The sequence below is a fragment of the Pollachius pollachius genome, assembly GCF_949987615.1.
Source record: "Pollachius pollachius genome assembly, chromosome: 18".
Taxonomy (NCBI): Eukaryota; Metazoa; Chordata; class Actinopteri; order Gadiformes; family Gadidae; genus Pollachius; species Pollachius pollachius.
The window spans coordinates 11,594,869-11,619,868 of NC_136951.1; positions in this window are offsets into that span (position 1 = coordinate 11,594,869).

The following is a 25,000-nucleotide window of genomic DNA, read 5'->3' on the forward strand; positions in this document are numbered from 1 at the left end:
TGTGTGGTTGTCATGGAAGACATTGTCACACGCTCACATGCGCACAGAAAAAACCTGACGTGTGCAAAAGTTTAAGTTCCTGCAAAATATGATAAAAATCTGAGAGAGAAAAGAGATAGAGAGGGAGAGAGGTGGGGGAGAGAGATATCTGTCAGGTTTTACACGCTTTTCATCAACAGGGAGTGCAAAGTATGTTGGTGACTCTGATACCATGTTTGAACCGTATGCTGCAGGCTGACTCTCTCTCTCTCTCTCTCTCTCTCTCCCGCTCCCTCTTGTCCTCTCTCTCTCCCATCTCTTGAATGGGATCAAATTAAGGTTCGGATTAATAAAAAATGCAGTCTCTGCTCTCGGTGTCTGTGAATAAACACGTGTGCGTTTACATGCTCCTGGAAGAGTCATTGGGCCATTGGTGTGTGTGTGTGTATGTGTGTGTGTGTGTGTGTGTGTGTGTGTGTGTGTGTGTGTGTGTGTGTGTGGTACGTGTGTCTGTGCGCGCAAACATATGCTGGCACACGGATGCAATAGCCATTCATTTGGCAGTGAGTATTCTCACAATGTCTCTTACTCTCAACCCCTATCTCTCACTCTCTCTCTCTCTTTCGCTCTCTCTCTCTTCCACACACACAATCTAACATATAGAAAGATAGGTGAAGCAGAGAAAAGAAGGGAAGGGAGAGAGGAACTATTCCCAGGATCTGGCGCTTCACCTCGCCTTTGTATTCTCCCTCGTCTCTCCACCGGCGCCTCCTCCGCTTTTAGTCCCTTGTCTTCCCTGTTCAATCAACTCCACCCCCAGCCTCCCCCACTCAGCCTCTTCCTCCCCTTCCCACTCTCCCACAAGCCATCTCTCTCTTCCTCCACTTTAGACGGCCTGAGACAACAATGTCCAGCAGGGAGACTCGGCTGGCTTGGCTGACAGGCACACAATCAGTCAGACAGACAGACAGGCAGACATTCAGACACTCAGACAGACAGTCAGAAAGACAGTCAGCCAGACAGTCATTAAGTCAGACAGACAGACAGACAAACAGACAGACATTCAGACAGTAAGACAGACAGACAGACAGACAGACAGGCAGACATTCAGACACTCAGACAGACAGTCAGAAAGACAGTCAGCCAGACAGTCATTAAGTCAGACAGACAGACAGACAAACAGACAGACATTCAGACAGTAAGACAGACAGACAGACAGACAGACAGACAGACAGGCAGACATTCAGACACTTAGACAGACAGTCAGAAAGACAGTCAGCCAGACAGTCATTAAGTCAGACAGACAGACAGACAAACAGACAGACATTCAGACAGTAAGACAGACAGACAGACAGACAGACAGGCAGACATTCAGACACTCAGACAGACAGTCAGAAAGACAGTCAGCCAGACAGTCATTAAGTCAGACAGACAGACAGACAGACAAACAGACAGACATTCAGACAGTAAGACAGACAGACAGACAGCGAGTCAGACAGACAATGAGTTAGACAGTCAGAAAGACTGCGGGAAAGAGCGACAGAAAGACAGAGAGTGTGTCAGACAGTCAGGAAGACAGCCAGACAGACAGACATTCAGACACTCAGACAGACAGTCAGAAAGACAGTCAGCCAGACAGTCATTAAGTCAGACAGACAGACAGACAGACAAACAGACAGACATTCAGACAGTAAGACAGACAGACAGACAGCGAGTCAGACAGACAATGAGTTAGACAGTCAGAAAGACTGCGGGAAAGAGCGACAGAAAGACAGAGAGTGTGTCAGACAGTCAGGAAGACAGCCAGACAGACAGGTCAGTCTGACTGGATCAGATCAGCCGCAGCAGCCGCGGAGAGCGGGTCGATACGGACCAACAGAGGCGGGGGAAAAACAAACAGAAGAACCCGGGATTTTCGCAAAATTGATTAGGTAGCTTCGCTTCTAAAGCCGCGTATTGCAATTGACAAGCGAGAAGGCCGGGCGAAGGGGATCCGGGGAGCCGCGGCGGAGGGGAGATCCAGCCCCGGGATCCGGTCAATTCCAATCAAGTCAATTGGACGTGGAATTTGGCCATAGGTGCCCGATTCAATCCTCGGCACTGACGTGGACGCAAAGTGAAATTGAACAGTGGACTGAACGCTGGCACCAGGCCGGTTATTGGTCTTTCCTCCCGACGTGAAAGAGCAGGAGAATCAGAGAGAGAGGAAGAGAGAGTGGCCCCCGTATGTGTGTGTGTGTGTGTGTATGTGTGTGTGTGTGTGTGTGTGTGTGTCCTGCAGGTGTGCACACACCTTGTATACTGCCAAGGCCCATTAGAGAGTGACAAACAGACATGCTCTTGCTGCGCTGCTGTCAGACCCCCGGTAATGAAAGACACATCAGCCTTGAATCCCCCCCCCTCCCTTGAAAAAACAGAGAGAGAGGAGGAGGAAGGGGCGGTTGGATAGTGTGTGCATGTGTGTGCGTGCATGTGTGTACGTGTGTACATGTGTGTTTGTGTGGGTGAGTGTTGCGTGGGAGGGGCCTAACAACACATACACGTTTAGAGCAGGATTGTGGTGGTGGGGGGGATGGTTTGTGCGGGAGGGAGGGGGGGGGGAGTCAAATGCAACTACTCTGGTCAACACCGGCTCTGGAAGACATAAGGTAGTGGAGCAAAACAACAACAAGAGAGGTAACCAGCCGTTAGCAGGGGAGGGGGGGGGGAGGTGACGAGAGAGAGGGAGAACGGGAGAGAGACAATTATGAACGCGTAAATACATCACATCTATAGTTAGGGAGAGGGAGCGCACTAACGAAAGCCTGCGGGAGCGAGGCGGGTGCTAGGCTGAGCATGAAAGAGAAAATATAATAAAGCAAATAAAGGAAACCGCGCATACAGAGAACAAAGGAGGGGGGGGGGGGAACGCACGGTCCCCTCCCAAGTATCGCCGCCGCCACATCGTTAAATGGCGAGAGATGGCATCAATCATTTTTTTTTTCTCAGTCTCCCACCGCCGCAAGAACACGGCCGCCATCCGCCAAGACTTAGTGCCGCTAATAAACCGGAAGAAACACAAAGGCGCTTTATTGCTTTTTTTTTCCTTCCTCTCTACCTCGATCTAATCCTCTCGCCGTATCTCGGGTGCTCCCCTTCTTCTCCCCATGTTCCGCCGTAATGAAGCGACTGGAGAGGGTTCGCCCGCCGCTCCCCACCGCAATGAATCAGAGCGTCGCGGGGCCCGCATGGGCTCGCTAAAGGCCCCGGGAAGTCCTTTGGCGCCGCGCTAATGAATCGCACACAAGGCGACCGGACCAATCGCGTTTGCCCCCGTGAGTCGGCCGTTCAGTTGAAAAAAACGAAGGAGAAGGGAAGGAAAATGCTGAATCATCGGTAGCAAGGAGCATTGAATCGTTCATCTCTTTCTCTTTTCCCTAGGTCGGCCTTTAGACGGTGTAACCCTTCAGAAGGGGTCCGCGGATCGTTTGTGGCGTCGAAAGATGGAGTGTGTGTGTGTGTGTGTGTGTGTGTGTGTGTGTGTGTGTGTGTGTAATGAGGGATTTTATGCCACCGTTGGCGCAACTGAACATGGGGGGGAGGCAATATTAACTGACACATATTGCCAGCAGAAGCGGTGGAAATGAATACAAGAGGAGACGATGTTGCTTTTCCCAGTCATGCCGGCCTTTGTTTCACGGCTAACAACTTTTTACCATTTGTATCAGGGTCAGGGTCATACATCATCCTTATCCGGTGCAGATAAGCATTAACAAAGAATTACAGCTTCGAGAGAGAGAGGATGGAAGAGAGAGAGAGAGAGCTCAAGAGACCGAGGGGTAGAGAGAGAGACAGTGCTCCGTATTACTGGTGGGAGAAAAGAAAAAAACCTTTCATGTTGATATCAACCAGTCAACCAGACGGAATTACATGGAATTATAGTTTTTGTCAATATATTCCCGCATCTACGGTGTGTATGTGAGGCACCGTCCATGAACCTGTCCACAATCTGCGTGTATCTACACGTCTCTACGTCCCCACAACGGCTGTTCTTCCCAATGTACGTTGACATGACACACATGTATGTACAATACACACACAGATTTGGCAATCTATATGTCCCTACAACGACAAATGTTTGTCGGAATGTGTGAATGCGAGACACTGTGCATGCACGTCTTTAAGTCCTCAGAATGACCTTTTCCAAATATAGGTGTGTGTGTTTATGTGTGTATGTGTGTAGGCACTGTATGTGTGTGTTTGCTTTTATGTCAGCTAGATAGAACGGCAATGAGAGACTGGGATGTGTTTTGCTTTTCCCAGCTCATGCTTGAATAACAGCGTGGCACAAGCCACACGGAGAGCACTTCAATTCTCCACGCAGGCAAAATCGTTAGGCGCTCTTTGAGTTAAGGTCAGAGGCCCCACGCCGTGTGGCTACTTAGAAATATGGATCGGACATGTAAAAGTAGGAGAGCAGGTTAATGCAATCAATTATTCTTTCTTTCCCTCATTTTTTTACAGTAAAGAGTACTTCACACACACACACACATGCAGTATTATTACATATTATTCCATTTAGTTCATCTCCCGGTGACATTTAGAAAAGGATGAAAGTAAATTGCAAAAGGGGACAAAAGGCCATGATTTCACAGTGTACTGTAGATACTGCCTAGCCAGATCTATATTTTAACGGGTTTAATGACCAATAGGTTCCTGTTGGCGAAGGAGACTATTTTGAAATGTTCTGTACAGCGTGTTGATGTGTGTTTTGTTGTTCAGCTGTGACCCGGGGGTTGGTGGGTGGATGTGGCGCCGGGGGACGGGAACCATGGGCAAAGGTGAGAAGAGAGTGGGGGTCGGATTTGCAAGGCGCACCGGGAATGCTCATTATGGTGCGGATGTGCAGAGGGGGAAGAGATGAGCATGCTGTGATAAAGGTATGGTTCCTCAACACAACATGCATTGAAATATTGGAACACACGCACACAAACATACACCCACACATACACACCAGGAAGGACCCCCATTTGCGCGCAAAAGCCGCACCCCTGCAGACCTCCAAAGGTCTGAATAAGATATGCCTAAGTAACCACTTAGGGATGACAGCCAGACACCAAAGCATATGTTTAATACGGCCACCAAATACTTCATACGCTTGAGAAACCACGCTCGCTAACGTGTAAGCCTTCGCCTTTTTTTTCATGACGACTGAATGGCTTTTAGATAATTAAAAGGAATCCTTTTAGTCAATGTCAACGTGGAACTGAGAGAAGACCGACCTCACAGCGAGTTGAGTGTGTTACTCACTAGTATTAGAAGTATCACAGAGTTATACGGTAACCCACTGAAAAGCAATGTGATAAATGCACCATTTTCCCTAAATGAACCAAATTTTTGATTGTCGCTCTTAGTTCGTGCTAAATGTAGATTAGACAGTGCATAGCAGAGATGTGGACTTGAGTCAAATGACTTGGACTCGAGTCAGACTCGAGTCATGATTTTGATGACTTCAGACTCGACTTGACAAAATTACGCATGACTTGCGACTCGACTTAGACTTGACTGCTATTGACTTGAGACTTGACTCAGACTTTGCCTCTTTGACTTGTAATGACTCGACATGTCTCGAGTCAAAAACATTTGTAGTTTTAGATATCTAACCTATTTCCCGCCTAGAGGGCTAGACACCCAAGACGCATTCACTTCCGTGAAGATGGAAAAAAAACAGCGAGCGAAGACAAATCTACACTTCAATAATACCAAAACGAAATTTCGATATTGTTTTTACTAACCCTTTCAGAATAACAGTTTTAGTTCATATCGGCTGCGTTTTGAGTTGGTCCCATTGAAGCCGTCTGGCCAACCTCTGACACTTAAGACATCGTAACTGAATCATTGTTCAACCGTTTACCTTCGTTCAAAATATATAACAAATCTACACACTCGTATCTTCAATAATATCTAAACTGAATTTTGATATCATTTATGCTTTCTTCAGAATCACAGTTTAAGTTTCATATCGGCTTCGTTTCAGTTGGTGTCATTGATTTACATTGACGCTGGAGGTGAGGACATTCAGCAGTGTTGCCAGATTGGGCGTTTTCCCCACCCTATTGGGCTACTTTTAAAAACATAAGATTTCGGCGCATGCGCATATCATAACAGATTGATAAGACAGAAACAATGAACATATTATAACTGTATTGATAAGAAATGACTGTACATTAGAGTGATATGTTGAAATTATGATCAATAGCCTAATAATGACATTAAGTAAAAATACATGGTGACTTGTTCAAGGCTTGAAAAAGTTTGGGACTTGGACTTGGACTCGACTTGGCTTTGGTGTGACTTTGACTTGGACTCGACTTGGCTTTGGTGTGACTTTGACTTGGACTCGACTTGCCTTTCCCTGTCTTGACTTGGGACTCGACTCGGACTTGACTGTTAAGACTTGGGACTTACTTGGGACTTGCCAAACAGTGACTTTGTCTCATCTCTGGTGCATAGTGAAAACAATTCAATGTTATCATAAGTAAGTACGCTTCATGCATGTTTAAAACATACACACATCTTGAAAGTACAGATACTTTGGATAAGCAAGACTAGCTAGGATTAACTTGGATCAACCGAATCAACAGAGAAATTTGTGGCAATAGCTAGGAATATGATCTATATCAATACATCAATATTTTCAAAGGAGGAAGGCTATAGGCCTTGCAGTTTGAAACCAATCTTCATGATTGCCACTTTAAGATGAATCCACAGCGGACTTGGCTATTTGCGGGCTCATTTGAAATATGTTATGGAGGGGTTGGTCTCTTCAGGTGAAACCAACATAAGTCGATGGTAAAGGAAGTTCGTATTTCTTCTTGTTGGATTTGAACATTCGTGATGGAGATCATTTATTGAGTGCATTGAATATAAAGTTCCTGCTTCCGCAGGCCCTTGCATGTCCAGCATATGGCCAAACCCTATAAGCAGTATTCAAGTCTCACAGACCTAAAGCCTAATAGCAGATACGTCTCAAATCCGTTTGAAAACTGCGTTTCCCTTTCTTTCGACTCATTCTTGGAATCTGTCGGCGTGTTATTGGCTACAGCAAACACAAGTTCTGAGAAAAAGTAAAGGTAAAGGTTTCAGATCAACAGGATGTAAGCTGGTCACTGTAAAAAAACATTCACTTGAATGAGTCTCTCATCGGTATAACACCTTTGTAATGAAACAGGAAACACGACTTAACTCTGCCCATTGAGTTTTTAGCTTCCGGGCGGCTCCCCCCGGAGGAAGCTGTAACACAGTAAGACTGCTGGGTCCTAGAAGGCCGGCAGTCAAGTCAACTAATAGCCCTACTAAATCGGCTAGCACTACATCACCTGCGTAGATGCACGCCACCCCCATCGTCTAAATGGTACCTTCACAGAACCAAAAATACAAGCGCTGCCGTAGACAACCACCCTGTCTACCTCTGGTGACCATATTGATGTGAACTTTGTATCTGTATTACGTAGCCAGACTTCATTCAGCTCCCCTGCTGTGAGCGTGCAGCCTACCACGTGCGACTCTCAGACCCCACTGCGATCACTTTGACAGTTAACTTTCTTGCGGCGCACAACCAACGCTAGCTGACCACCAGAAGACTCCCTCCCGGTAGGAACAGCCGTTTTCACAGCGTGCTGGCGTGAGAGGTGGACGCTTGGCTTTTAGCATGCGAGAGCAGAATAGCGCACTGATCGTAACAGCTTGAAGGACAGTTTGGCAGTCAAGTCATGGCTGCCAAATAATATAATCCTACATGTGGAAGCATCTTCGAAGCCCACCTCTTTTGTTCTTGCCGCTTGCGCATGCGTGCCACGTGTGCATGCATGCATGTGTGTGTGCGTGCACGGGTGTGTGTGTGTGTGTGTGTGTGTTGAGAGCTTTAAGGGGCTTTCACTCAACCGCTCAACTAATTTGATTTTAAATCTGGCGAGTGGCAGAAGTAATAGCCGGGTTGAACCGTCGTCCAGGTTCCATGGGGGAGGGTAGGAGTGATGGGGAAGCATCAAACAGCTCATTTCCCCCGGCCGGTAATGAAGCAGGGAGGGTAACCGCGGTAACCGACTGGGCCCTGCACACCCTTGAGCTATCGGGACCACCCCCCCCAACCACCCTGGAGACGTCTGAGCAGACTGAGTCAGGAAGAGATGGAAAGAGAGAATGAGAAAGAAAGAGAGAGAGATTGGGACTGGCCCCAAGAGCTTTCACTCTATCTCTTTTCTCTCTGACTGAAGTGGCATTCGAGGTGCAGCGTTTTATCCCATGAACCCTTGGAATAATAAACTGATGAGAACAAATTAATCATATAACCCACCTCGATTGGAATGAACAGCCCGATTCTCCTGATTTGGTTTTGATTCTGTTTCAAGGCATGAATTGCTTTTATCAGACCATTGGCGAATGATAAATCTGAATAATTTGTAGGTGTATAATACACTTCTCCCTGATAACTGTCTGTGGTTGGAATGACAGTTTGGCCACTTAAGAAAGGTTCCTCTCATTGTTTCTGACGGGAAGAAAAATCTGGAAATCTTGGTGGGTGCTCAAATAAACAACCAAGCCCAGCAAATTAAACAGCAAAATTATCCCAAAAAATGTAGTTATGTATTAACGATTGTTTAGTTGCTGTGTTAACTCATTTAGCAAAATAGTCACATATAAGGAGGTTTGTTGTCTCCGTATAAATTAATAATGGATAGTATGGGCAAAAAGCGGTTGAAACTCTGGACAGATATTAGGGTGATTTCGGTACGGGCGAACATGTTAAACGACGGTAGAAGCCCAAGGGTAAAATGCTGAAATATTCTAGCAACTTAATCAAGCAATCAAAAATAGAGCATTGTCCTTCATTTTCAAGTCTAGATTACTCGTCAGAGTAATCTGCAAAACATTTAATGTGCAGGCTGAAACCATCATTATTCGCAAATTGTTTCAACTGTATTTTTTTACATTTAAAAGCGTGTGCGACAACGCGGGGCAGAGAACGAAGATAGATGGGTGACAGATGGATAAGTTATGAAATTCCTGCTGAAAAGGTAATTAGCGCGCTAATCTATAGTACACGTGTCAAGCTACATTCATCGCCATTCAACTTCTTCCATGTCCTTTTATCGGCCAATTCTGTATAAGGACTAATATCGTCTGTTTCAACCTTACTTCCATACTCCACATCATAACGTTTCCCCTTGGCGGTTGGTTCTATCACATTATTGATTTTTGACAAGGCTTGTCAGATATTGGTGCGGAGCTAGTGCTCCTTTAAAGAAAAAAAATCATTCAGTGTCACATTTGAAAAAAATAAAAGGTCAGAATAAATGACGATGTATTACCCGTGTGAAAACATAAATCTGTTGGATATTAAGCACATGGAACAAATATCCAAGAGTCGTTATTTAAAAAAACTATACTTTTCATCATTTTGTCACATCAAGCATCATAAATGCAATTTAAGTCGGAGAAGTGAGAATGGGCCCCTCCCAGTAAGCAGGCAGGGGACTTTCCAAATTAAAAAAAACAAAATAAATGTGTTCTGTCCACTCTAATGTGCAACTGTGTGACACGACCTAGCTTAGCTCGGCTGGGTTGAGTGGGAGGGTATATTGGAGTGCTGGTACAAAGATTCCTGTTAACAAACAACATATTATGATATACATATATAAATATATCATGATATATATGTATATATACATATGTATTTTGCAAAAAATATAAATTCAATTTTAAGGATATAATTATTTAAATCACCTGCCATCGGCATTCATCACCCTCCACCAGAATTGAATACAGACCTGTCCAGTTGCGACTTCGACATTATTATTATATGATTATTATATATTTTTTTAAAGATTCCATTACACTCGCACACTACAAGGCGACCTTTATATTCACATGACGCAAAGATGGCCGTGAAGGTCCTTCCCTCTCTCGTGTTCCTTCTGAAGAACATGAGACATTCACACGCCATTCTCCTTCTGCTCTATTAATCGTGGTCAGGGGTTCAAGTCTTACCAGCTATCTTTTTGATGAATTAATTCCATCGGAGGCAGGAACAGGCCCTTCAAATGGAAGGAGGTTCCTGTCGTCTGGTCGAGTCTCTCTCTCTCTCTCTCTCTCTCTCTCTCTCTCTCTCTCTCTTGGCTAGGAGCACTGCAGGTCCAGTCGTCGAGTTCACACAAGAAAAAAAAAAGAAGAAAAAAGTTTAAAAATGGCAAACAATGGAGTTGGAAAGTAAAGTACACATAATGAAAAGCAACATTTGTATAATATTTTTTGAACAAAAAACCTCTCTGCCTGTAGCTTTGTGCTAATATACAGAGCACAGGAACTGATTGAAAATCATCTGCTCGTTTAAAAATAATTGACCTGTTTTGGCCTCACGTGATTCAAAGTAGTTCCACTTTATTCAAATCTAAAGTTGAATGTTTTTTCTTGAACTTGAAATGTGAAATGATTCAAAGCAACCTGTAATCCAATACAAGATTGAAAGCAATAAAAAAAGCGATAAAAGAAAATAATTTGATTTATTTTCATAATTCATAACCACTTGCTTATGAGGGTGTACATGAACCTAATACTCGGATGAATAGCCCGAATATGATAAAACCTTCAAGGAATTATTTCCACACGTAGCATCTTTGTAGTAATACTGCCTCACAAAGTTTTTGTCAAAACTTAGCCCACCTTATTTTCAACCTTTGTGCGGTTTCAATTTATGTTTACAAAAAATAAATGAAATGACAGGTCAATTAAAATCACTTCCATTAGTCATCCCTGTGCACGGTTCTCGCTTTGATGCACAATCTCTAGCAGCGACAACACAAGCACTCATCTTCCCTGACTTGGATGGTCCTAAAAAAACAAGCAAAGTGTGCCAGTATTTGGAAGATATGAAGTGATTCTAATAATTGCGTGCAAGAAATAAGTCTTCCTTGTCAAATGCCTGGGTTTGATGGATGCTTTTGGGAAGCAAAGCAAATGACGGTTTATAGGTATAGTGTATGTGTATATTACATTGTGTTTTCATGCAAAATACATTGGAAAAAAGATGGAAACAGATAAAAATGACAAGGAGTGTATTGGGATATTCATTTGTTTCATTCAATTAGAATGATAAAAACATGGCGGTAGTGCATCATTTACTCTTTTAATCCATTCATCTTTTGTCTAACTTATTATATTTACAATTGGCTAGGGTGGCTCCTATTCATAATGTTGCCATAGGCGACCATTCAATTCCCAGAAACTAGCTGGCAAATCAGAACCCTGGCTAGCTCCACTAGCTGGGGGGAAACCTGCTGACCAGCACCCTGTCTAACTTCCCTACCTGGGGGGAAACTTGGCTAGCAGCACCCCTGCCTAGCTCCACCACCTCGGGGGGAAACCTAGCTAGCTGCACCCTTGTCTAGCTCCACCACCTGGGGAACCTTGGCTAGCAGCCCCCCTGCCTAGCTCCACTAACTGGAGGGAGGCCTGGCTAGCAGCACCCCTGCTAAGCTCCACTACCTTGGGGGAAGCCTAGCTAATAGCACACTGGTACATCAGCAGGAAATAATGTTCTTTTTGTCACAGGTTTAAAATAACCAGGCAGGTTTGTGAAGTTCAGAGAAATCTGCCCTTTAGAGGCTATTTCAGAATAAAAATGAAGAAACAGGACAATACTACCCTGTTCGAGGATTTTAAAGAGGAGACATTCTAAAACCAGACCGCTGACACAAACAGTGAGTGGTTGTAAACTGCAGTATTGAGTTCCGTCTCATTCTGTCTATTTGTCAGACAGTAATTCCTTCTTTGCTCTATACAGACAGCAAAGATGGCGACTGTCTTCCCATGCCAGCTAATCCATTTTGCCAACTCCAGCCAGAACTCACCGTTTATCTCCTGCTCAGAAGGTTTAGTATAGTATTTTTGGCCAATAAAGTGTAAATGCACCTACAGCCACTCAAACTTCCTTTCCTGCCGAAGGCCACCCACCGTCTCCCTCACTTGACTTGTATATTCACTTATATTTTCTAAGAGTACTTCTAAAGATTTAGTGGCAGTTGGCGCACTCAGAGCTTGGGCTCAAGAAGCCTGAAGAAGAACCACGGGTCAAACACTACTCAGCGACAAACCCTGAGGAAATGAAAAGTAAATCCGTTTTGAAGCTGAAAACCCCGCATAGGAACTCCGGCGGGCCTAACTGCGCAGGAAAACACACTAGCTCCAACCTCGATAACCGCTCAAAACAAGATGAAGGAAAGGTTCTCTTCTCCATTACACTGCCCAACTTAGTTAAATAACTCAGGGCTTGACGTTGTTGCGCAGGTACACCTCCTTTGTTCCAATGCTCTTTAAACAAGGGGAGGAGAGGTGGGGGGTTGGTGAGGGGAGGGGATGGGAAAACGATAAGGTTTTCAATTGGCCCACAAACTCAATCAGTGCATTTCAGATGGGCCTCCTGAGAATGAAGTAAAGTGACAGGCCTAAGCAGGTTAGATGCCTGGTTTATCCAATTACAGCTCAGCAATAAACAATCCCAGAACCCCTTATTCCCGGATTGGCTCACTGTTCCCCCTTATCTCCCTGCCTCTCTCTCCCTCTCTTTCTCTCTCTGTCTCTCTCTCTCAGTATTGAACCTGACCCTCCTCACCATCTGCTTGTGCAGAGCTGACTGATGGCTCTAGCCCGGATGCTGACACTACCTGTGATGACTGTGTGACTTATGTCCCAATCTGGGGCCCTGTCGGGCAGAGCGGCCTTTAGCCGCCGCCACCGCTATGCTAATATTCACTGACTTATTCTTGATGGCATCGTTTTCCCCGAGATTAGCGTAGCGGCGAGCCGTCTGCGGAGGGTGATAATGAGACTAGTCTATTTCCCCTCACTGTTCTGGCCGTCTGGGTGGGGAACGGGGCCGTGAGGCGCTTGGTTAATCGGGTTTTGCGCTCGGGGGCCCCATCCGTTGGAGAGCCGCTGTCGAGTTGACATTAGCATTAAGAAGTATTAGCACATTATCTCGAATGGGCGATGATGATGTGTTCTCTCAAGTCAGTTAACCAGTGTGCGATGTGAAAGCAGGGCCGGGGTTGCGATGGAGATTTATGGGAGCGAGCGTGTGCGTGAGTGTGTGTGATGCCTTGACTACAATGCTCTCGAGGAGAGCGGCTGGTAATGGTTTTTAAAAAGTTAACCGTTTGACGCTTGTCACTTCTGAGCAAACGGCAGAAGAAAGGTAATGAGCGGTTGGGATCCATTGGGGGAAACAGGAAGGGAAATGTCACAAGGTGACGCAGGTCCAAGGCGTGTTGAATTCGTAAAAGACAGACACAATGCAAATGTCATCCTGTAAGACACTATGATGGCCATGTAAGTATTCTTTGCCTTAGAGCCTTTGAAAAACGATATATATCAAAGTAATCAAACATTCCTCTGCTTTTTAAATAAGAACGGTGGCAGTTGAGAGGTGGCTAGTTCACCTGCGCTTTTTGAACTGCCTGAAGGTTCTGGAAGGTTTGAACACCGGCTGTCTAGTCCTCCAACACCCCTCCGCCCGGCCTGTTCCTAGACGGATCTATAAATATAGGGTATTAAACGGGCACATTGACGCTTTGCCCTCACTTTCCGCACTCGTGTTAATGGAGTTTTTATGAATCTCAGGCCTCATTTGTCTCTCATGGTTTGGGGCTTTCTGCTGTCTAAATTGTGTAATAATGGCAAACCCAATTTGCTTTGTGCTACGTTAATCTCAAGGCAACCCCCTCTCCCCCCTCATCCCTAGTCTACCAACCCCCACCACCACCTCCCTTCCACATAATTTTTCACACTTCCCTAACCACATTCAGCTCACCCATCAATGATTCTATTATCACTCCGTTCCTCCAACTGTGTGCCTAAAAAGACCAAAAAAAGAATAATACAAATTAGGACTACTCGACTTTGATAACAAAACGATGATTCATTTTCTGAAAGGAGCCTTTTAACTACGATGCCATTGTCGCGTTCTCTCTCTCTCTCTCTCTCTCTCTCTCTCTCTCTCCTTCTCTTTTTTAATTTCTTAATATCCCAACCCATAGACATTACGTCCGCTGAAACGTTGATAGTGCCGTGATATAACGGCGGGAGGGGAGACTCGGAGGAGACATAATCTGCCTGTTGAACAGGTATTGTCTAATTGAGGTGTCCGGGGGTCTGCCTCTGTTTGGGATTGCCTGATGCTTTGCGCGTGCGATACGGAGATAATACGCAGAGAGTTCGGTCTGCGAAGCACGAAACGCAGATGTTTCAAACTCATTTCCATGCGCCCATTTATGGGCGCGCACAGGGCACTGCGTGACCTTTCCCGTTGTAGAATTTACACACCGGGCATATATCTGTTGTTGTGTTGGAATGCGCCCTTTGCCCTCGAAGAAAAATACAAAGTAATAAAATGGAGGTACATTCAACTGTGCAAGCACGCTTATTATCACCGCATGCCAACTGTTAAAATGTGGATGTACAGGCACACGCACGCATGCGCACACACACACGTTCAAACTCACATACACAAGCACATTCACAAATACAATTTAGACACAATTGAAGCACAAGTGCTACCAGAGAGAGAGACGAGATGAGACAAGATCAATTATTACAGGAGAATTAACAAATGATTGCAATATAATCAGTCACAGAGAGAGAGAGAGAGAGAGAGAGAGAGAGAGAGAGAGAGAGAGAGAGAATACTATTCTCCAGCTTTGTAGACTTTAAAAAAGCCTTTGACTCGATTCGGCATGATGGTTTGTTGTTTAAATTGATAGAAAGTAGTGTAAATATGACAGAAACCCACAGACTTCTTTCGACAAAGCTGGGGTTTGAGACAGGGATGCAGCTTGAGTCCAGCCCTGTTCAGCTTGTACATTAAGTAATTAGCAAGGCCATTAGAACGGTTTGCAGCACCCGGCATAACACTGGTAGACACGGAATTCAAATGTTTGATGTTTGCAGATGACCTGGTGCTGCAGTCCCCAACCAGAGAAGGCCTATGACCTTAAGGAAAGTGACAGCAAGACACGCCACAACAAGGCCCTCACCAACAGAGAGTTACATCCAGAAAATAGTCCCCTTAGCCAGCTTGTCCTGGGACTCTGTCCAACACACAACAACCACCACATCAGGCAAAACCAAATAATAAAAAAACTGAAAGAAAACTATTTGGCACATTGGCAAGAATCCACCAAAAATCAGAGTCAATTGGCATGCTACTTGTCCCTTGCAGAATACCACCGTGACTTTCCCGGAGCTAAGAAAATCCTTAACCAGGTACAGACTCAGTGAACATGGAGAAGGGACGCCACAGACAAACCTGGCTCCCAAGAGAAGAAAGACTGTGCTCCTACTGCAAAAAAAATCTACTGAAAACTTAGCTGCACTTCCTAACTTCCTGCCAGTCATGCCAAGACATCAGGAACACACACTTCCCATGGATTACACAGGCATGCAATGACTTTGAAAACACTCCAGATGCTAACACACTGCCATATCTGTTGGGATAAATAGAACAATGTGCAATCACAGCAGCCAGATCCGTCCCCTGTTGTGATGAGAGAAGGACCTCAAACTGTCCATAAACAGACTCTTCCCACTGAACTTTAACTAGCACACTAGCACAGAGAGATGCAAGCAGTAGAGTAGGTCCTGCTCAGTGGTTCCGAACCTTGACGTTACGTTTACCTCTGATTGTCCTCAAGACCTTTTGCGGACCACCTCGTAAGCACCGGGGAAAATTTAGAACACATGCAGTGGCTGAGAAAAGAGTTCCAGCGCCCCCTATACAAAATTATTACTGCAAGAAGGCCATGGCCGGTGGGAATCTGCGGAAAGAAAATGCTCCCAGAGTGTTAATTTGGCAAACAAATAACACAGACATCAATAGAAAACATTACAATTGAAAAACATATGCTGGAGTGTAAGACATGGTCACTATTTTATGAAATAATAACATGCCCTTCTCATACATTCACTGAACAATATTTAAAACACATACTTATATACTTTTAAGTCACTGTGTCTATTTCAAGAATAAAATCGCATGTACAACCTGCAGTACCCTCGGGCACCGCCGGTGGTAGGCGAGGGTACTGCAGTTGGTACCAATGGTTGAAAATCATTGATAAAGGGACACAGTTCCACATTTTTCTCGTACATTTCTAAAGAATGTTTAGTTTGTTTTTCTGTATTATTTGTATTATTATCTATAATATCATTTATTTTGCATCATTGTGCCTTGGGAGCATTTTTACATATAACTTCCAACTTCAAATAAAGAATTTTTGAATTTGTGAGCAAGGGAAGGAGAACGTAGGAGTAGACAGTAAGGAATAGAGGGAGTAGGGCTGGCGAGAGGAGAGCAGTGGCAACAAGCAGGATGAGGAGGAGGAGTTGGAGGTCTGGGAGACCCATGAAGGAGGTGCTGCGATATGGAAATGTGGTTGCCAAGTGGACAATTTTCACCATTACACCTCTTGCTGCTAGAAGGCCAGAAACACCTCCTACTCATGTCCAGGCACACACACACACACACACACACACACACACACACACACACACACACACACACACACACACGCAGACACACACAGAGACACATACACGCACGCACACACAAACATGCACACACACATACACATCAAACTTTCACACGTCTATAGCCTTCAGCCAAACACAAAAGCACACTTGCACACATCCAAAAACATACACGCCATGGTATCTCACAGCATGTGTGTGTAGGAGGGAAATCGAACAAGGAGGGAGTATATGGTTTGGAGTGGTGGGTGTTGGTGGTGGTGGTGGTGGTGGTGGTGGGTGTTGGTGGTGGTGGTGGTGGTGGTGGTGGTGGTGGTGGTGGTGGTGGTGCCGGGCTGCAGAAGCAGCCCAAGGAAACGTAACTCAATTCTTGGGTGAAATTGACGACAACACACACTACCCCACGCACTGGCCTCATCTCATTCCAGCTGATCTTCCCTCTCGCTTGCTTATTCTTCCTCCTTCTCTGTCTCTACCTCTCCATATCTGTCTCTCTCTCTGTCTCTTTCTGTGTCTGTCTGTCTCTCTCTCTGGCTCTACCTCTCTTCATCTATCGTTTTTCTGTCCGTCTTCCTATCTTGCTGGCACACACACACACACGCACACACACACACACACACACATGCACACACAGACACACACACACACACACACAAACACGCACACTGCACGCACACACAGGTGGATTACCACCCGCTACCACTACTACATGCATGCAACTCAAGAGCGTGGTCATTTTTCTTCCTCATTGTCCCCCGCTGCAGGTGCACGTACATGACATGCAATACTCGAGCCCCTGATAGGCACCAACACAAGCCTGCACCTGAACATCCTGCTCAGCCAAGCCCAGCTGCTGGGGATGTTGGAGCCACAAGCTGCCAGCCGGGAGCCCCCGCAAGACAGAGAGGGAACATGGATGGAGGAGAGGAGGGGTGGAGCAGGACAGGCCCCGGAGAGACGAGGACATCTGGACGGAGGGAAAAGAGCTGGGCGCGAAGAGAGGAAGAGAATTGGGTGAGAGACTAAGAGAGAGACAGAGAGAGACTGAGAGGGAGAGGAACAGGGAGAGAGAGAGAGAGAGACAGAGACAGAGAGAGAGCGCGAGAGGGACACAGAGAGAGAAAGAGAGAGAGGGACAGAGAGAGAGAGAAAGAGCTAGAGTGAGAGTTGAAGGGATGACAAAAGCACGGTAAACAAAACGAGGGGAGAGAATGAACCAGAGACGGACAGAACAAAAAACATCTGGCAGAGGGATTAGGCGGGAAACACATCTGGCCGAGACCCAACCCTTGAGGGCAATGTCGCATTCACTATTTGTATCGAGAAGGGCAGTGAGTTTATATTTCTCCCTGTGTTAAACTCACTCACATATTCATACGGAAAAAAACATTGGCCGCTGTGATTGGTTGCTGAATAGAACACTGAGGTGCAGTTGGGCAACATTGTTTGGAATAGAGGACCCCTGTCACTCCCAGGACAATCGGACGTGGAATAACGATTCTGTACAGAGAAGAGAATCAATGTTGACATCACGTCCACCATCCATTCATGTGCCCACATTGTGTGTGTTGTAAGTGGGAGTCAACACTTCAAATCTGACGCAAACTCGGATTCAAACCCATCTCCAGAGCAGTGACGCGATTCTTTGTTCAAACCGAAGTGTCGGCCAAGCAACCTGAAGGCCTCCTTGCTCAAGACAGGCCTTACCTCTCCGTTAATGACGTGCCTCTCAGGGAAATTGAGCTCGTTGTGAGTCACTTTTATTCTGGGCGGTGAGTACAATCTTAACTCATGAGATCTTTACCTCCTTCCGACAGTGGATCTTGTTCTCCTCATCAAACATTTATTTTCATTTAAACATTAATCTTTAAGGCCTATCATTCCCTGTCTCATTAAAAAAAATGTGGTACGTTATTTAGTTAAATGAACAGTGGGCCCGCGCTGATCGGATGTGTGAGCCCATCTTGGAACGGATGTAGTCCGTCTCTCCGCCAAGTACCTACATCGGGAGTGGTTTTAAAACACCTGGGGTAAAGTTTAATGTTCACAGAATTAGCACTTCTGGGATCAGTACCTCTCAAATGAAACGGTGGCAGAGTATTCAATGAGCCAAACGCTCATTTCCATCACGATGACTTATTTGGCCGCCGAACTGATGATGAATTACTTTCCCTTCGCTTGTCTTGGCTCCTCTGTCTAATGCAGCGGTACCCCGCCTTTGACTCGGGGTGCACCGCTAAATTATCTTCAAGACCTTTCGCGGAGAACCTCATCTGCAAATGGTAAACGATAGATAAATACACGTGCAGGAGCTGAGCAAAGAGCGCCAACACGTCTTTCTGCCAATTATTACCGCGAGCAGGCCATGGCCAGCGGAAAACAGCGGAAAGAGAAAGTCAGCAGCGTTGCTAAGGCTCCCAGTGTGTGTGTGTGTGTAACAAACGCAAATCAACACAAAACTGCAATGGACAACATTACAATTGACAAACACATGATGGACTGCAGAAAACAACACAATATATTCTAAATAATAACAAACTCTGTTTGACTTTATTAACTGAAAAATACCACATACATAATAATATACTTATTTTCAATTATCTTATCATTTTTGTCCATTAGCCACCACCACATTACCACCTGCAGCACTCTGGCGTACCCAAGGTTAGAAAACCATCTGACGGCCAACAGGGGTGACTCTGCATTGAACGCTCCATGAAAATATTGTTCTGTTTAACCAGCCCCAGGAACCCCCCTGACACACAAGAAGAAATCAATTGGCAGTTGCTCATTATCCACAATTACCTCCATTTGGGACATAATATAACCCAAGTCTCTCTGCCTGCTAATGCATTTACATCCGGCGGTTGTTTTGTAAGAGGTCCATGGAATCCCTCCCAGTTCACTAAAGCCTGATAAAGAATATAGACTTCGTACATAATGCATATTTAATGCATACAATAATAGCGGCAGAGCTGCCATCTCGACTCCCCTTTGAAATAAAAACAGTAAAAAGGAAAACATTTTTTGTTTGAAGGCGCTAGGACTACACAAAAATGTGGGTGTGTAGGTTGTGTTGGCAGTCCCCCCCCCCCCCCCCCCCCCCCCCCGCCTCAATCCCCGCACCCACCCCCCACCAAGCCTCAGCTGTGGACGAAAATGGACAATGTCAGGTGGGCAGCCTCCACTTCACATGACAGCGTATCATGGCCACAGAATAAATGGAGGACAAGAGAGGCGGAGGTTATGGTTGGTGGTGTAGGGTCCATTTAATACCTCCACGATCTAATCCACTGTGGCTGGCTGGGGTGGGAGTGGAGGAGGGGGGAGAGAGGGACCCCCTCGGGGAGGCAAACTAAGGAAAGTGATAAAGGCCCCTGGGAGCCCGGGAACCTTTAAACTGTATCCCCGCCCCGCTGCTGCTAGTCATCAATATTTAACTCACTGTAACCAACGCTGGAGTCAAAGCTACGTCAGAGCACACACGCACTGACACACCAACACATGCACGCACTGACACACCAACACATGCACGCACTGACACACCAACACATGCACGCACTGGCACACCAACACATGCACGCACTGACACACCAACACATGCACGCACTGACACACCAACACATGCACGCACTGACACACCAACACATGCACGCACTGACACACCAACACATGCACGCACTGACACACCAACAAATGCACGCACTGGCACACCAACACATGCACGCACTGACACACCAACACATGCACGCACTGGCACACCAACACATGCACGCACTGGCACACCAACACATGCACGAACTGACACACCAACACATGCACGCACACGTATTCATGTGCACATGCACACAAATAAAAACACCTGTGCACAGACACATTCGCCTACGTGTGTGCAAATACATTACATGCAAACTTACACATGTGCAAATAGGTGTGTGCACATACAAACACACACAGGGACACAAAACCCAAAAATATAATTACGCACGTGATTTGCAAAGATACAAATACGATAAATTCGAACACACAATGATGCTGCTTTCACAAATTGGCAAGGACCAAACATGTAGTGTATATACTCAGTCACTCGAAGAGGACAAACGAGAATAACACAAATAAACCAACAACCCATTATACTGAATTATAACTAAATCGAGTTTCCAGAATCATTTTAATTTTAATAGGGGTTTCTCTTAAAAACCCCAAAACAATTGGCAGTTAGTGGCAATTTGATTTATCTTTAGCAATTATTGTTGCGCATTAACATGGAAATATCAAATTGACCAAATAATGAGAAATCCATGTCACCCTGGAGGTCAGACACCAACAGTCGGTAACCTTATCACTGTGTTTTAATAATTGCCTACTCCGTGTTCCTAATGAGTTGACCAGGTTAATCAGCGGCCCTGTTAGTAGCCAATATTCTGTCATGTCAGGTAGCGAATGTGCTCAAACGGCCCCAGGGCCTCTGTGGCCCGGAGTTTGCTGTTTAACCAAATTGCTCGCCCTTCATTTTGTTCATTATTTTGAATAAAATAGGTTCTTCCTCGGCCACTGGCTGAACCCATACAGCAGTCACCTACTCAGACAAACCACATGCACAGGCCATATAATGCAGGATGCAAGCCCCTGTCTCACTGGTATTCTTTTATTCTATCCTAGAGTTTATTTATTATTTGGGCTGGATAGTGAAGGGGTTTTTGACTCCCAGCTGAAAGATTTTGCGTTAAAACCTCAACATCCCAAGATGTCCCAACCCCTAACTGCTCATTAATGACTTCATGTACTTGGATTCACTGTAAGCGGCTTTGGATAAAGGCTTCTGGTAAATGGGTGTAAGGCGATGAGTCAATTTGCGATGCACCCGATTTTGGTTGAAATACGAGCACAAAAAATTGATTTACTGGACTGACGTGATTTTTCCTCATGTGTTTACTTGACTAGAACCCCATGAGGTCATTCAGTAATCCTTACATTTCTGCTGAGTGACTGTAGCAGTCGTCCAACCCAAGTACACATTTCAATTGGGCATTATATTATGCAACTTTTATATTGTGGGACCTCGATTTTAATGTTTAACAGCAAATAAATCCATAATAAATTAACACAACGGAGTAAAAGTATTTAAAGTTAAAAGAAGAATGTTTTTCACATCAATAAAAATCAGTGAAGTCACCATCTACCGCAGAATGAGATAACAAAATTCGAGATTGAACCTGTGGGCAACTGATGGAAGCCCTTTGCATACACAGTATTAAGGATGTTACGTTGTCAATCACACGTTGGTCAGAGAGGGTAGAGTAGAGTTCATGCGACAGACTCACTTTCCAAGGCACTTGTGTGTGAAGCGGGGGATTGCGTCTTCCCGTCCCCCTGCTAACATTGTTGTTAAATCAACTGCCAACGTCACACAGGCGACACTGTTTTGATCTCTTGGAAGTGAATCCAAAAGCACACCCGTAATTACTGCTTGTCGCCCAAGTCATGGCCGAAGAAAACATTTTTTTCTTTTCCTGATTGCCATTTTAGCATTCACAAGAAACTAAAATCATATTCAAAAGACCTTTTATCTACCACGTCACTTTTATATTTTTCCACGTGGGTGGTGGGTGATTTTGTTTTTTATTTCGTTAACCGGGCCCCCGTTGTCACGGCGGCATTTCGCTTGTTTCCGTTTTTCTCTTTCACAAATCTCGCCGTGCGTCCCGGTGCGTGCGCGAGTCCTCTCGCCCCGTTTTTCTGCTTTTTTTCTTTTCTGCAACATTTTCCACTGCGGCGCTAAGCTCCAGCAGATGTTTCTGTGCTTTTCTAAAGACCTTTCTCTGCGAAACCCGGGCAGAATATCAGAATACCTCATCCTTAATCCACTTTACCCACTAATCCCCCCCTCCGCTCCACAGACCTGTTGGCTCCCTTTATAAAACAGCCCTCCCTTTTTGCCTTCGTCTCTCCTCTCCTATATTTCCTCCCCCTGTCGGATCTCGAAAGCCCGCATGCGGTGGGACCCGAAGCTTGCGGTCGAAAAGGGTGGTAGTTGTAGGGGTGGTGGTGGTGGTTGTGGTGGTGGTGGTGGGGAGGACGGTCGGTCTTAGTGAGTAAAGAGATCGCTATCGAGGCTGGGCGAGGAGAGGCGGCAGGCTGTGCCGGAATGGGAGTCGTGCGCAGAGGGGCTGCTGGAGCTGTGTGGGTGGGTGTTAAGGCTGGGTGGCCGGTTGATTTACTGATATTCATAGGAAGAGGAAATTGATCGGTTGGAGGAAGCGGAGGAGGGAGCAGGCGAGCTCCTTGTCAGCTCGGCGCTGGGAGTGAGTTAGAGCTCCTCGCCGGACCACGAATGAAGCCCCCCTGACGGTGGAGTCTGGCCTCTGACGGTGCCCGTCTGTTGGGGTGCCCCCCGCCTCCCCCCCCATCCCTCCTTCCTCCATCCCCAGGTCTGTCATTCGTCATGCGCTTCCCACGGGGGACGCTCCGCCGGGCGAATGCACAGGCACGCGGCAAAGTCGTAAATTATCATAAAAATACATAAAAGCAACAAGTGCGGAAAAACTATACGAAAACCGGCGAGTCTGGGAGAGGAAGGCAGCGTGTTGACAAAACACAATTTGGAATACATTTAAGGAAGATGTGCTTTTATATTCACATCTGTGTGGTACATGTACGCCGGAGGGTCATCTGAGACAGTGATGCATTTAGACTAACCGATGGATAAATATAGAGGCGCCCGCTCTATTGAAAACGCTTGTGTGTCTGTTTCGCTGTCGAAGGCTTGTTTGAATTTCAATGTAGAAAAATTGGACACGGTTGCGTTTAATGCAGCGTTTAATGCAGTCAGGATTTCCAAGACTTGGACCTGATCGCAGAGTTTCTCCGAGGCAGGTTTACAATTTGACAGGAACACTTTTGGTTCAAAAAAATGTGAACAGTGGTGCGAAATGCACGCATGCACACACACACACTCACACACACACACACACAGACACACACATACACGCACACACTGTTAGCAGCACGAACAAAAACGGAAGATTCCTTGAATGACAACTAGCAGGCAAGTTCAGGCTGGAGTCAACATAACAAGCCAATAAAGAGGAAGGAACAGAAAAGGCTCCGTTGAAATACACTATCGCAAAAGGTGAACACAATTACCAATTAGCCCAGGTGAAACTCGTAAGAGCCTCAGGGAACCAACTGGAGCCGTTGCGGGAATATAACAAAACGCTGATTACCTTGGCGGCTCGGAGACAGCAACTATTATTGAACATCTTCCTCTTGTTTGCTCTTTGTCTTCCGTTCTTTTTCACTCACAAACACTAATATGCGCATATCGATTTGTGAATGTTCGCCCAAGCAAAGGTTGCACAAATTAGCTTGGCTGGGCAGGAAAACGACACAAATTGTTTTAAATAAAATCACTCTTTTTTTATACATATTAACAGCAAACGATGACCAACACACCATCATCACCGCTACCGGAAACACCCCAATGCTCCATTGCGTTGGAAACGGAGGCGGTCATTGCGATCACAATGTACAAGCCCTATATCATATTGATAACTGTTATTATTATTATCACAATGGGAACACTTAGTAAAGCCTGGTGAGATTCAATGTCCGTGATGGCGCCAAAGAACCAACAAAGCAACATAGTAGGCCTTTTAATGGGTCGTTAAACAGTGTAACTGAACATGATTCATCTATATGAGCTAAGCAAAGAGGGTGCTGGGTTTATGCAAATGTATGGTGAGGCAGACTTATGTTTGAAGAAATAATATGCATAGCATCTTTACTTTTTACAATTTCATTTGAACATGGTTGACACTGGAAGGCAAACGGAGGGTCAAAACCAATAATTAAACGCTGCAGTAAATAATGGTTAATAGCAGTTTATAATGCTTAATAGTGGTCAGTTGGAAGATGTAGAAAGGTGCCTGCTAACTCCTGAACTCTACGCTAATTGCCCCGATAATGCACCTGAAAAAAGTGCCGTAGTGAATGGAAATGTGGCGGTGAAAGGCTTGTGGAAGGAGGCAGGGGCTGGGGCGTGGCGGTGACTCTGAGAGAATCCCATCCCCCATGTACTCCACCAAAACACAGCAGTGCAATAATCAAAGGTAGGGAATATAATTGGAGACATCTCACAAAAGGAGGAGGATTTAGGCATCGACAGAGCGAGAGCACGAGGGAGGGAGGGTGGGAGGGAGGGAGACGAGCAAACGAAGACTGTGGGGATGGAAAAGGGCATTTTGGGAGGCAGATGGCCGTGCGACTAAAGCCCTGATCTCTCTCTCTCTCCCTCTCTCTCTCTTCCTTGGTCACGTCTTCTTGTCCTCCCTCTCTGTTCTCTGTGCTCCTCTGGTTTGCGGGGTCGGCTTTACACAAATGTAAAAACAAGAGCAGGAAGATCAGGGGCGGGACAAAATGCCAAGTAAGAGGGCAATAAAGGGAGAGAGAGAGAGAGAGA